Source organism: Amyelois transitella, chromosome 23 (genome assembly GCF_032362555.1).
Source record: "Amyelois transitella isolate CPQ chromosome 23, ilAmyTran1.1, whole genome shotgun sequence".
NCBI classification, from domain to species: domain Eukaryota; kingdom Metazoa; phylum Arthropoda; class Insecta; order Lepidoptera; family Pyralidae; genus Amyelois; species Amyelois transitella.
In genome coordinates, this window is record NC_083526.1 from 609,712 (window position 1) to 625,486 (window position 15,775).

Below are 15,775 nucleotides of genomic sequence, written 5' to 3' on the forward strand. Positions count from 1 at the left end.
CATTAAGCCAAATAGCTGAACGTGGCCAGTTAGTCCTCAAGACTGTTGGCTCTGTCTACCCCGCATGGGATATGGACGTGACCATAAGAGAAAACATACAAAACAACACAAAGCAGATATAGATGGTACAAAGGCGGACTTATCGCTAATGCAATCTCTTCCAGTCAACCTTTGGGCGGAAGGAAACCAAACAGGAGATCGGCGTTGGCGCAGAGCGAGATAAATAAATGTTTGAACATAATGAAATACATACAGAATATATATATATCTATATATAATACATATAAATACATACAAATACACATAAATACATAATAATAACATATACTTAAAATACATGCCTTTATGAACTATATCTTATATTCTTTTTCTTATGGTGCAATAATGAGTCTATCTATCTACGAGTATATCGCTACCAATATTAAATGCTGAATCTTAATTTCGTAATCAAGTCCTACAGCTGAAGGTCTAACAAGCTTTTCGAGACTGTTGGCTCTGCCTACCCCGAAAGCGATAAATTCATGATTATATATATATAGATATGTAGGTATTCGCTCCCGCGGGAATTAAGAGCGTTAATGGTATCTATTTGACAATATCTCAGTTACAACATAATAATAACATATCCCCTGGCGGGGTAGACAGAGCCAACAGTCTCAAAAAATACTGAAAAGGAGAATTATACAACTGAACGTGATCTACGTTCAGTTGTATAATTCTCCTTTTGCACATTACCATAACATATTAGTCCAATGAAAATGCTGCAGTGTATTTTGTTCCGCCGCTTCTTCATGCGCTTTGGAAGCGGTAGCAGTTATAATTAGATTTAAGTGATGTGACGTCAAAAAGTGATACCTTGTATCCAATTTTGAAAATAAATCTATTCTATTCTATTCATATGTAATTTTAAGATAAATTTATTATAATATTATATACTAGAGGCCGCCCGCGACTTAGTCCGCATGGAAACCCTATCAATCCCGCGGGAACTCCGGGATAAAAAGTAGCCTATATGTTATTTCGGTGTCTTCAGCTACCTACATACCAAATTTCATCGTGATCGGGTCAGTATTTTTAGCGTGAAAGAGTAACAAACATCCATACTCGCAAACTTTCGCATTTGTAATATTAGTAGGATGTACATCAAAAAAAGAGATATTTATTAGGACATTGGACATCAAGGACTGCAAGTTCGATACGTACCTATACACAAACATTATCCACATGATTATTTAATATACAACACATTATATTTCACATAATATATAATTATAATACTCAAAAACGCGTATAATAAAACGAGTAGGCTTCTCAATTGTACAATTTCTGTCTGACTTTGACTGTTATGTGACTGACTGACAGGGTGAATGACATGTAGATATGAAACTATTTGACGAGAGAAAAGAGGTCTTAAGTGGCCTTAAGAGGTAGAATTATGTGTTCACAGAAACTGTACCTAAATACTAAGACCTATATTGTAGTGACCATATTCAAGGAATAAATGATTATGATTAAAATCTATACTAATATGATAAAGCTGAAGAGTTTGTTTGTTTGAACGCGCTAATCTCAGGAACTACTACTTTTTGTGTTGAATAGACCATTTATCGAGGAAGGCTTTAGGCTATATAACATCACGCTGCAACTATAAGGAGCGAAGAAATAATGGAAAATATGAAAAATAACGGGGTAAATTATTCATCCTTGAGAGCTTCAATTATGCCCAAAATAACTATTCCACGCAGACGAAGTCGCGGGCACAGCTAGTATACTATAAAACTATACTAAACATATACATACCTATATATTATTATTATATTCAATAAATATATCTTGGGAAAGAGGCGTGAGTTTATGTATGTATGTATGTATGTATAAATATATCTTGCATGAATAGAGTTATGAATGTGGATGAAACGAAAGAAGTATGTACAGAGATCGTAGAAAATTGAAAGATGTAGTATCTGCCTACCCCTCTGGGAAAAAGGCGGGATTTTTTGTATGTACCTATGTATGTAAGATTCAATATTTCCAATAACAATTCATCAGTTTAAGGTACTTTTGACCTGACCTTTAATCAGAACCTCCCCAATTTGATCAAAGTACAAATTGGCTAAGCTTTCTTCATCCAACTAAAATAATTACTGAAGTCCGATGTATTTATAAATAAAATTGCAAAAGAGGCTAAGGTCGGTCAATAAATAAGACGTAAGGCCGAGTAAGGTCACCGTAAAAGGCGATTTCTTCCTGTTATCGCCTGTTCAAGTTCGGATACATTTGGATAAGCTTAAGATTAATCCAAGTTACCAATCTGACCATGACTTCGATTCGTATACAAAAAAGGAGTGCAATATTTTCAGTGCCGTGTGGCACCAATATAAAATAAGAATAGGACCACTCCTTTCCCCATGGTTGTCGTAAGAGGCGACTTAGGGATAGGCTTATAAACTTGTGATTCTTATTTTAGGCGATTCGCTAGCAACCTGTCGCTATTTGGATAACCTCTGCGTGGTAGACAGATCTATATCCTATCACTCTTTTCAAGACTGTTGGCTATGTCTACCCCGTAAGGGATATAGACGTGATTATATAAATGAATGAATGAATGATTAAGAATTAAATTAATTTTAATGTGAAATAAGAAAATGGGTTCAGTAGATAACGCATTACGAATAAACAGCGTCGGTGGTTGAATCGGTAAGATGCCCTGTTAAAATGTGTTTGGCGCAAAAAGGCAATGGTTCGAATCCCACCTCGGCCATGTACCAATGACTATTTGCGAAGTTTGAATACTAATAGTATGAATACTAGTGTCGCGTGGTTCCCGGCACCAATAAAAAAAAAAGAATAGGACAACTCCATCTTGTTCCCATGGATGTCGTAAAAGGCGACTGAGGGATAGGCTTATATACTTGGGATTCTTCTTTTAGGCGATGAGCTAGCAACCTGTCACTATTTGAATCTCAATTCCATCATAAAGCCAAACAGCTGAACGTGGCCTATCAGTCTTTTCAAGACTGTTGGCTCTGTCTACCGTGCAAGGAATATAGACGTGATTATTATGTATGTTGAATACTAACCGATGCTCTTACGATGAGGGAAAACATCGTCAGGTTTTTTACACGAAGCGACTCCCGTCTGACCTCCGCAATCTTTGCAGGTAAACCTGACCCGTATTGGATCGATCATGGTTACACATCCAGTTGCCTAATTTTGCAGGTTTCCTCATGATGATTTCCCTCACCGTAAGAGCATCGGTTAGTATACAAACTAATGTACATAACTTCGCAAATAATCATTGGTACATAGCCTGAATGTGCAGGTTAAATACTGTACCTTTTTGCAGGTAAATAATAACGAACGTTTCAATATTTCCGAAGATAAGTTTAACTTTTGTTACCTATTGAAAAAGATATGATAACGTCTATCGTTTCTTTGAATTTATATTTTTTAACGCCGTTAATTTCTGCAAATAACATACATACGTATTAAAAAAACTGATAGGCCACATTCAGCTGTGATGGAATTTAAATTCAATTAGTGGCAGGTTGTCCATCGCCTACAAGAAGAATCCCAAGTTTGTTAGCCTTAGTCCTTATACCTTAGTCGCCTTTTGCGACGTCCACGGGTAAAAGATATAGTGGTCCTATTTTATTAATTCCCGGGCACCACACGGCATTGAAATCATAATCGTTTATTCCTTGAATATAACAATAATGTTACAATAGGTATAGGTCTTAAGTATTTAGGTAGATACAGTTTCTGTGAACATATATTCTAGCTTTTAAGAAAATATATGATAGAAAAGATAAGAATATAGAAAAGATAAGAATATAATAGGTACATATAATGTAATTTAACAATTCACTTATTCCTATTTATATTTTGTTAATGTACCAAATAAACGATTTTTCTTTCTTTCAAAATAAAGTTAAAATAAGTAACCGGTCATCAAAATTTAAATACAGTCGATAAATACCGTTACATTTGATAAATGCGTGAATCGAACCCGAGACTTTAGGACTACGCCCAGGGTCAGGGACCTCGGAACTTGATTCTGAGTCAATATTGCATATTAAAGAGGACCATAACTTAAAAAAGAAATTAGAATTCCAAGAATTTCCGGAGTCTTACAAACTTAGCCGTGTGGTTCCCGGCACCATTACAAAAAGGAATAGGACCACTCCATCACTTTCCCACGGATGTCGTAAAAGGCGACTAAGGGATAGGCTTATAAACTTGGGATTCTTCTTTTAGGCGATTGGCCAGCAACCTGTTACTATTTGAATCTCAATTCTATCATTAAGCCAAACAGAGCTGAACGTGGCCTATCAGTCTTTTCAAGACTGTTGGCTCTGTCCACCCCGCAAGGGATATAGACGTGATTATATGTATGAATTTATGTCAGAGTTAAATATCGTCGAAATTAGCCCGGTATTTTTTGAGTAAATACGTTACAAACAAAAAAAAATCTTTACTCGTTTTAGGTTGGTGATTGATATCATTAAGTTTAAATACGTAACTTTTTTTTCATCTAAGCATTGTTGCAATATGAGAAATTGCACATGATTTTGAGTTGCTTATTCAACTCTATTATAAATTAAATTTATTCTTGTGATTTCAGTTCAGTTTACGAATGAATGAATGAAGCTTAACTCACCAATCGCGGCTTAGTATCAGCGCAGTTTAAAAGCTGAATACAAGAAACTGTTCAAAGTCTTTACAATAAACCGCCGTGCCGTGTGGATCCCGGCACCAATATAAAAAATAATAATAACACTCTATCTCTTTCCCATGAATGTCGTAAAAGGCGACTAAGGGATAGGCTTATAAACATGGGATTCTTCTTGTAAGCGATGGGCTATCAACCTGTTACTATTTGAATTTGAAACTCAATTCCGTCATTAAGCCAAACAGCTGAACGTGGCCTTTCAAAATTTTCAAGACTGTCGGCTCTGCCTACCCCGCAAGAGATATAAGTGCTTACATTTATTCTTTGCCAATTAAGAAAGTAAGCAATAAAACAAATGATTACAAATAAATACATTGTTCAATATGGACAGGCAATAAATTATTTGTCAAACTTTCTAAACAATCACTTACCCGCAAAAGAAGCAATAAAACACGAAACTTTCATAAAAAAAAACATTAAAATCAATAAAAACATAATACCTAATTGATAAAAAAAAAAATACTGTCAACAATATAGAGAATTTAAAAAAAAAAACTTACTTTTTTTTAATGTGGACACTACACTACACTCTTTGAGTGTTGGTCATAGACTGACTTCATTTAATGGTGACTGACACTCGCACAAACAAGTCTTGCTTGACCAAACGTTAATACGATACGAGTACGACACGATTTTATCAACATTATTATTTATACGGTACGATTTTAATTCTTATTTACTATTTATATGGAGGGTGTGGAAGAAAAGGTCGGAGTGGGAAGACCTAGACGAACGTATCTTGATCAAATTAAGGACGTCCTGGTAAAGGGTCAGGTCAAAAGTACCCGAAACCGCCGAGCTTGCATGAAGAGAGTTATGAATGTGGATGAAGCGAAGGAAATATGCAGAGATCGTGGCAAGTGGAAAGAGTAAGTCTCTGCCTTCCCCTCCGGGAAAGAAGCGTGATTTTATGTATATGTATATACATATATAAATAGATAAACAAACATCCTCACTTAAACCTGCACATTCAGGCAACTGGATGTGTAACCAAAATTGATCGGTTCCCTTGCAAAGGTTGCGGAGGGCGGGAGTTGCTTCGTGTAAAAATCGTGTAAATCCATGGTCAAAGGCATATCCCGGGCTCCTCTCCAGAGTGGTGAGGATGCAACCGGGACTAAAGCCAGGAGGAAGAAGAAGGGATCTCTCAACAGATTTTTACCTATGTTTTTCCTAAAGATCTATTCTATCTGTGTACCGAATTTCAACAAAATCCGTTCAGTAATTTTGCATTTGAATGTACAGGTTTCCTCACTATATTTTCCCTGGCCTTCAGAACATCGGTTAGCACTCACACTAATGTGATCTCTGATAATAAATGGCATTATTATCCGAAGTATAACAGGTCCTTCAGAATGCAGTTAGTACAATAGACTTGACATGAGAGAAGTGTGCCCATGTACTTAATTCTACATACATACATATGGTCACGTCTATATCCCTTGCGGGGTAGACAGAGCCAACAGTCTTGAAAAGACTGAATGGCCACGTTCAGCTATTTGGCTTAATGATAGAATTGAGATTCAAATAGTGACAGGTTGCTAGCCCATCGCCTAAAAAAGAATCCCAAGTTTGTAAGCATATCCCTTAGTCGCCTTTTACGACATCCATGGGAAAGAGATGGAGTGGTCCTATTCTTTTTTGTATTGGTGCCGGGAACCACACGGCACTTAATTCTCTTTAGTTTAAGTTATATTTTTACTCTTTCCTTGATGTAAATAAATATATAAATAAATAAATAGGCCATTTATCGCAATAAAACTCGGTCAGTCGTAAGAACAAAGCCGACATAATAAACACGGTATAAAAATAGACTGCTGATTGTAAAATCAATATTTGTTACTCTGATTCTATGAGTGTTTACGAATAGATATTTATGTAGAAATAGCGACCCGTCGGGATATAAACCTTCCGCAGAGAACTCCCTTTCCAACATTCCTAACAGGAACAAAATCCATCCATAACTTTACGAGATTAGCGCTAACAAAGAGAGAAAATACGGGGACTTTGTATTTAGTAGTGATGATAGTGATGTCAGAGGACTCCCTCAATCCAGGGTTAGAGGCGCACCCCGACCTCCTCTCCAGGATATAACCAGGACTAACGCTAGGAGAAAGAAGATAATTCAAGATTTATCAAGATCAGATTATACTAGTAATATCGTTTTTGCCGTGTGGTTCTCGGCACCAACAGAAAAAATAAAAGAATAGGTCCACTCCATTTCTTCCAGTGGATGTCGTAAAAGGCGACTAAGGGACAAGAGCACATACATCAAGGTGCCACAAATGCATACCCAAAGAGGTTTGACGTCAGGCAGGCGGCTGGTCATGAAACTGAAGCCAAAACTTTCCAGTGTGATAAGTGATAACACAGACTCGTAATAGCATTTTTCATGTAGGAATTGCTGCACTATGGATTAGGGAACACTGAAGGAGGATTTTACGGGAGTGATGTTTCGGTGCATTTTACGGGAGTGATGTTTGAGATTCAAACGCCCATCGCCTAAAATAAGAATCCCAAGTTAACAAACCTATCACTTATTCGCCCTTTACGACATACATAGGAAAGAGATGCAGTAGTCATATTCTTTTCCTAATCGTGCCGGTAACCACACGGCATTATTCATTGTCCGCGGGAGAAAATCTTATCGTGTATTGTGAACGAATTAAAAACAGAACTTAATGGACCGTTGAAGGACCGCTTATGAAGTAACATCTAACATCTAATTTATTCAAATCATTCACAGAAACATTTGTACAGCGTTGATGAATCTATCTTGTTAAAGTTATTTCCAATTTCTCTTATTTTCCTCCTGCAGAGAATACATACATACATACAGTCACGCCTTTATTCCTAGCGGCATAGACAGAGCCAACAGTCTTGAAAACTAATAGGCCACAATCAGCTGTTTGGCTTAATGATAGAATTGAGATTCAAATAGTGACAGGTTGCTAGTCCATCGCCTAAAAGAATCCCAAGTTTATAAGCCTATCCCTTAATCGCCTTTTACGACATCCATGCGAAAGAGGAGTGGTCCGATTCTTTTTTGGAAACGCATATTTTATACCAAATCAATATATGTTCATCTATCATAAACTTATCATTATATTCGTATGAAATAGATTCCAAGAAAAAAAAATGTAGTTAATGGTCTCGCTAAGTGCATCAAACCGAGTCGAGATGCAGTCAATAGACCACGACCAGTTGTTCTAAGCCGAATTTTTATTTATATATTTTAACATGGCCTCTTTCTCAGAAGGGTAGGCAGAGACATTATTCTCTACAAACTTGTTGGTCACACTTGCCTCAATTTTGTATGCGATCCTCTTATTGTCAGGTTGGCTGGAAGAGATCCCACTGAGGGATAAGCTAACCTTTGTACTGTACTAAAAAGTCCGGCTGAATGTGACGTTTTAGTGTTTGCGACTGTTGGCTCTGTCTACCCCATATACGATAATTACGTACCTAATATAGGTATGTATGTATGTATTTTGTGATTCCCGGCACTAATACAAAAAAGAATAGGATCACTCCATCTCTTTCCCATGGATGTCGTAAAAGGCGATTAAGGGATAGACTTATATACTTGGGATTCTTCTTTTAGGCGATGGGCTAGCAACCTGTCACTATTTGAATCTCATATCCATCATTAAACCAAATAGCTGAAAATGGCCTGTCAGTCTTTTAAAGACTGTTGGCTCTGTCTACCCCAAATGGGATAAATACCTACGTGATAAATGTATGATATTTTAGGTATTATTCCTATAGCGATGACCATGCGTTATCTTAAAATATGCCTACAAATAAACAGAATAAGTTATTGCGTCATCACCGCCAGGTAAGAGAGGTGTGGCCACCAAATATATTTAATATATTGTTTCGGCTCAAGGTTGTGAACAAATTAACTTTCAACAACTTTTATCTCTTTCAATGATACCTAGAATTAACCAACTAATAATAAATACTTATATACAGGACAAATCACACAAACTGAGTTAGCCTCGAAGTAATGTGCGTCAGAATGGCTGGTTCTCTGTGGCTTTGGTCTAAGAGAGTTGATCCAAAAATTGCTACATAATTGCTTATATTTGCTACATTTAATAAATAATTGCTACATACGATATATATCTAGAAATAAAATATTTTTTTTGACCAGCCATCCTGACGTTTGGTTGGCTGGTCACATCCTAGTTTAACGCCAAGCATGCACAGTTTCCTGAAATGTATTGCGTCAATAATTGCTACATATTTACTTCATTTATATTATTTAGCTGTAATTTCAAATATGTGTTAAATAAACGATGTAGCAATTATTGAAATTATCCCAAGGAAAAGTGCCTGATAAAATAAAATAGGCAAATAGATGCAGTATTTTTTACTGAACAGCAGGCGGTTTGAATTATTAAATGGCATGTTAAGTTAGTGGATAGTAAGAACATTATCGTAAATAAAAACAAAATGTGGGTTGTACTTATGTTTCAGTTTAATTATATTACAATTAAAAAATATTAAATTTGGTATTGATTGATCTGATATTTACATTATTTTTTCGCATATATTATACAATGTGGTATTAGCTTCTTTTTACTCTTCGTAATTTTTTTCGATTCGTCATCATAACATATCCATTTTAAATTTCGTCTACAATGAGCTTTATAGTGACCAATTAGCGCTCCACATATTGGAGGCACGAACTCTATTATTGCTAGTAAATGGAACTCAGATCCTTCTAACAATAGAGATGTTGGTGGATCATCTATTGAAATAAATTGATCGGAATTGAATTCGAATGCTATAAGATCTCGTAAAGATACACTAAATGATTTGACACCTTTACATTGACTACGCCGGCATTCTGTAAGTTCTTGAGCATTAATTAAAGTATTTGCGGATACTTGTAAATCATTAATGGATGACGCTATATCAACGTGTAGAACAGGTATCTTACGCTGAACTTTATTTATTACACAATCTGATTCTGTACAATGTTCACGTTCATCTGCACTGTATATACAGTCTATCAAAATGCGCTCAAATATATTATTTACATTGCACTCACATCTGACTTCCACAGAGGATTCTTTTTCAACTTTTGAAAAATAGATTAGAGCCATTTCAGATCTTATTTTGTACACTTCATCTGTATTCCTTCCACTCATGAGTCTGACTAGTTTACAGAATAAATTTTCACTTTTATGTATTATTTGACTTATCCGATAGCCATCGATATATGCTATAGCTAACGCCTGACATACCGAGTCAATCGCGCATGTATTCCTCAATATAATATTTTTGTTATCAATTTTTAGCTTGCTTCCGTTAGACAAAAAAATAACCGGTTTCAAAGTTTTTCTTCTTTTAGTAACATTTCCTTTCCCTTTCCAGTTTTCGATGAAGGTAGGATCCTCGGAAAAAATAGAATCTTCTGTAAACTCTTCCTTCGGCTCCTTGCTAGACTTCTGCGTAGACGTTTTTGAATCTCTTTTTATTTCCTTTTCCTTAGTATGAAAATCAGCTCCAGTATTTTTTTTTAGAGTAATGTTCGGCAGTATCGATTTTCTCGGTGCAACCTTGATCTCTCCTTTTAAAAATTCTAAATGTTTCATAATGAATTCATCTGTTCTTAGTCTGTGTGATTTTGTGCTTAGGTGTAATAGCAGTCTTTTTATTGTTTTAAAGTATGATTCGACATTTGAAGAAGTAGGTGCCTCGATATCGGAATCATAAATATTCTTCATTACGTTTGACCACAAAGGAAAAAGATTCAGTAAACGTGATAGAGTTCCTATAAAAGCAGGATAGTGGTACAAATTGTCGTGATTGCCTATATCTTCAGTATCCAGTGTAATTAATATTTTTTCTGTTTCAACTTTGTTGGTCAACCATTTAAAAAATCTGTTCTCTTCACTTAATTTGGTATCAGTTTTATTTTCGAATACTGACTTTTCAGCTTTAGGCACATCATTTATTCTGTCACTCTCTTGAATCTCTATCTCTGTATCTAGAGTCTGAAACTGATTCAATGTCTTTAATCGATTCTTAGCCAACTCACATCTAGAAGGAGAATTGGATTTATTACTGCCGTCGTGTTCATTCAAACAAACTGTAATGATATCAGTCAATATTTCTTTGGATTTTTCAAAATTTACGCACTCCTTCAAAGCTAACAGGCATTTAATATAAAATAATTTGACCCTATTGTCGACGTGCTTAAAACACGTTAAATTAAAAATTATTTTCACAAAATGACTAGTGTCTATTCTAATGTAGCAATCGTCGCTTTTTTCGTCTTCTTCTAATTTTCTGTAGGATTCAATAGCATAATCTTTAGTAGAGTTATGTTTCGTAAAGGCCTTTACGCAAGCACCAATCAGCGCAGATGACTCATCGACAATGATTTCGTCTGGTTTTGGATTGCTCACGTGCCATGATTCCAGCCATTTGTATATTGTGTCCATAGAATGGCTTTCTGATACCATTTGGGTTACTGGGATACTACTGTGACCTTCATATGTTTTCATTACACATACATAAAACAATATGTGTTTGGTAATTGTAACATTATCTATAGGCCCAAATGTTTTGAAAATGCTTCCGGTGGCATCTATACTAACAATTAACTTGCCCGTTTTTTTAAATTCTTTGTAATATTGATCTTGGCACGGATCCCAATAATAAATATAAAATGGATACACAGAGATATGTTTGATAGCTTCTTTGTAAGGCGATATTTGGGTCATTAGCCATAAAGAAAGTATTTGGTTTTGATGAAAAAGTGAACTTTTTTTATGTTCGTGTTTTATTTGACGTAAGCACCCCGTTGTTGGTAAATGAGTAGGTTCAGGCTCATCTGAATTAACATCTAAATTATAATTATTTGCCATTGAGTTACGATATGAAATAGCGGAAACATATTTAAGTTCTTCGGCTATTTCAGCTCTTTTAACAGGAGAAAGTTTTATTTTTCTTATTGGAGTATGAACAAATGTTTCGTCGTAATTTGTTATAATGCATTTGCATTGAGCAATTTTATCCGAAGGCCAGCTAATAATAACTTTCACATCAGCTGCACATTGTTTACAAGATCCAGTGCACGTTATATTGGTGTTCATAGAAATTGAATACTGTTTAAATGTCCAACTGTGTGCGGTTGGATGAACATCCCAAATTTTTTCTCGCAATTGATGAGCCCACTGATGTTTAGGCAAAAGATTTTTCAATCTAAAGACAGACTCAGATCCTTTATTTAATTTTATGCGTTTAGTTATTGGTTGCAAACGCTCCCACTGATACGTATCAATTAAAAAATTATACGTTAATGTGTTTCCAAGCGATTTGTTGCTGCCGTCTTGGCATTTATTTTCTATTCTATTATCACATTTATCATTTAAAGTAATTGTGCTTGGCTCTTCACAGCAAATATCATCATTTGGTCTAAAAAAGTAATCAAAATTTTTCTTAACTGAAAGGTACAGTGCCTGTGTCGTAATCTTATTGGCTAATGCATTACTAATTTCACCAAACAGTGGATCTGTAGATGCTGGTAAATCTGACTTACTTGGAAAATACTTTTTGTATTGCAAGAAAACCCTTTTTTGTTCTTCGAGTGGCACGACAAACTTTCTTCCTCTCTTCATCGTCACAAACACCAAAAAACGAATTAAATATAGGTTCAAGAAGCAGTAAGTATCTACTTATTCCTTATTATTTATAGTATAGAATAACATTAAACAAGTCAACTCTGTAATTCCAATATTGATACTTTGATTTATTGAGGGTAGGTGCATATTTTTTATTGCATAAATCGTATTACTTACACGGTTACCAGAGCCTAAAAAATTAAGCCAACGAAATCTACATAACTGAGTATTTGCCTTTATTATTTTATCAGGCACTTTTTCCTTGTGATAATTGAAATGATTGCTACATCCTTCATTTAACACATGTTTGAAGTTACAGCTAAATAATATAAATGAAGTAAATATGTAGCAATTATTGACGCAATACATTTCAGGAAACTGTGCATGCTTGGCGTTAAACTAGGATGTGACCAGCCAACCAAACGTCAGGATGGCTGGTCAAAAAAAATATTTTATTTCTAGATATATATCGTATGTAGCAATTATTTATTAAATGTAGCAAATATAAGCAATTATGTAGCAATTTTTGGATCAACTCTCTTAGACCAAAGCCACAGACAACCAGCCATTCTGACGCACATTCGAAGTAAGGTCGAGGCTTGTGTTACGAGATACTAACTCAACGATACTAAATTTTATAAAAAACACTTATATAGATAAACATCCAAGACCCAGGCCAATCAGAAAAAGTTCTTTTCTCATCATGCTCTGGCCGGGATTCGAATCCGGGACCTCCGGTGTCACAGACAAGCGTACTACCGCTGCACAACAGTGGCAGACTCGTAAATCTAATAATAAAATTCCCGGGGGAATTGCGAATAACCTGTATGACGGCGTCTGTGGCGCATCGGCAGTACGCTTGTCTGTGACACCGGAGGTCGCGGGTTCGAATCCCGGCCAGGGCATGATGAGAAAAGAACTTTTTCTAATTGGCTTGGGTCTTGGGTGTTTATCTATATAAGTAATTATTATAAAATATAGTATCGTTGAGTTAGTATCTCGTATCACAAGTTTCTTACTTCGAGGCTAACTCAATCTGTGTAATTTGTCCCGTGTATACAAAAAAAAAAAAATTTTTTTTGTAGTTGGCGCGAATTCACCCACCCGCGCATCTTCGCGTGGGTTCAAACTGTTATGTAAAGTAATTGAAATGTAGTGTTATTTATTTAAACGCTTGTTTTTTGTGTAAACACATCCTGATCACACATATGATGAACACCCAAGATCTAAGTTGTACTCTAATGATAATAAACGAAATAAAACACCTCAATGATTTTCATAATATATTTTATTAAAAAAAAAAGAAACAGATTCTTTAAACATGATTGATGAAATACAAACACAGGGAAGGCACAATATATTCAAACTAAAAGATACAATTCACTGCGATTTTAAAACTAAACCTTACAGGACTTCATTACGATTTACAAAAAAAAATAAGACACTGCTCGTATCGAAACTAAAAATAATTATCAACATAAACATATTCATTTATTAAATATCAATATTTCAATATGCCAATCCGTATGTCTGTTACACTATTCCGAACGAACCAATGAACGAATTTTTCTATCACTTCACAACGTGACCTTTTACTCTTTTCGAGACTGGCTCTGTCTACCTCGTAAGGGATAAAGACGTGAACATGAATTAACTAATTTCCATTCCGATACGCGCAATCTTTTGTGTAAAACCGACCATTTAGATTAAACACAATTCAAATTGAGATTTGATACAATCAACTTATAACTAAATACTTCTATAAACTTAGAAATTATATTTTTTATTTTTAGATTACATTATTTGCACACTGTACCTTCCCCGTGCGCCATTTTTTTTTTGGAAACTATACAATACAATGTTATTGTGGTAAAAACAGCAGTGTGCGCTCCAAACAAGCTTTTATAAAAACACAGAACAAATATATACCAATACCAGCGGCCCGTCCCGACTTCGCGCGGGTAGCATTTATGATAAATATCATACCCATTTAGCTTTGAACCAACTTTAATAGATATTTTTTAAATTTCAACATTTAAAATTCTATGCAGAACATTTGTTATACAAATTTTGTACGTGTACGAAAAAAAACATGGGAATTTCTGTTTAGACGCTAAGCGAAAAAAATTCACCAAAATTTAAAAAAAAAGTATTATTTTTAGGTACCTGCACTTTGCACTGTTCGTAAAAAGCACAGAACATAATTACCAAATACAAAGAAAAAAAAAAGTACTGGTACGATTTAGGTAAATTTGTTCTGTTATATAAAACTTGTCGGATTGTAACTGCAACGGAAGCTTACAAACTAAACTTGGACATATTTTATACAATGGTTAATTTATACGATAGAAAAAAAAATATTTGGTGGGAAAGTTTCGAAGAGAGACAAAAATAAAATATATACATATAAAGGTGAATGTACTGTCACTATTTTAAACTCAATTCCATCATGAAGCCATACATACAGTTGAACGTGGCCTTTCAGACTTTACAAAACTTGGCTCTGTCTACCCCGCGAGGGATATTAGACGTGGTAATAATGTATGTATAAATATAAACTTGGGATTCCTCTGGTAGGCGATGGGCTAGCAACCTGTCACTATTTGAATCTCAATGCCATTATTAAGCCATACAGCTGAACGTGGCTATGTGGGCTCTGTCTACCCCGTAAGGGATAAAGACTACATGTATTTATGTGTGTAAATATATTAAGGTTTATGATTTAGGTAATAACTCAAAGCGAATCCCGTAAGGGAAGTTGACAAAATAAAAGATGAATATATTTTTATACTACGTAGATTGGCAGTAAAAAAGCAGCCTCAATAAACACACATCATTTTATGCTATAACTTTTGGAGGAACTTTGAATTTTAGACTGTTTCGATGATTCTGAGTCATACAAACGTATCATTTACGTAAATAAAAAAAAATCCTGTTTGCAATATTCTAAATGTTGACTGGCAAAGACTGCTTACCCAGCGAGTTCGCTTAGCTACACATTTTTAATACCTGACGGAAAAAGAAAGGTGTTATAAATTTGATTAATAAATTAATTAATCTCAAAATAAGAAAATTTTTAAGTAAGAATAATATATATATATATATTAGTAATAGAAAAAAAGATAGTTCGTAGACTTCTAACATCAACATTAGTAACTCTTTTGACGTAAGCACGTCTTTTCCCCGCTTTGATCAATGGTAAGTAATGATAGATTCCCATAACTCCGAATTCACCGACACATTCTAAAATTGATAGAATACTAAAAAAAATTAACAGTTAATTCTTTATTAAAGCTATTAGAAAAATTTCGTATAAAATATGCCCAACTACACAAAAGTCAAGTATTAAAAACATAATATACTATTTATAAATAATACAGGTATTATGTGTTTTTTATTACTG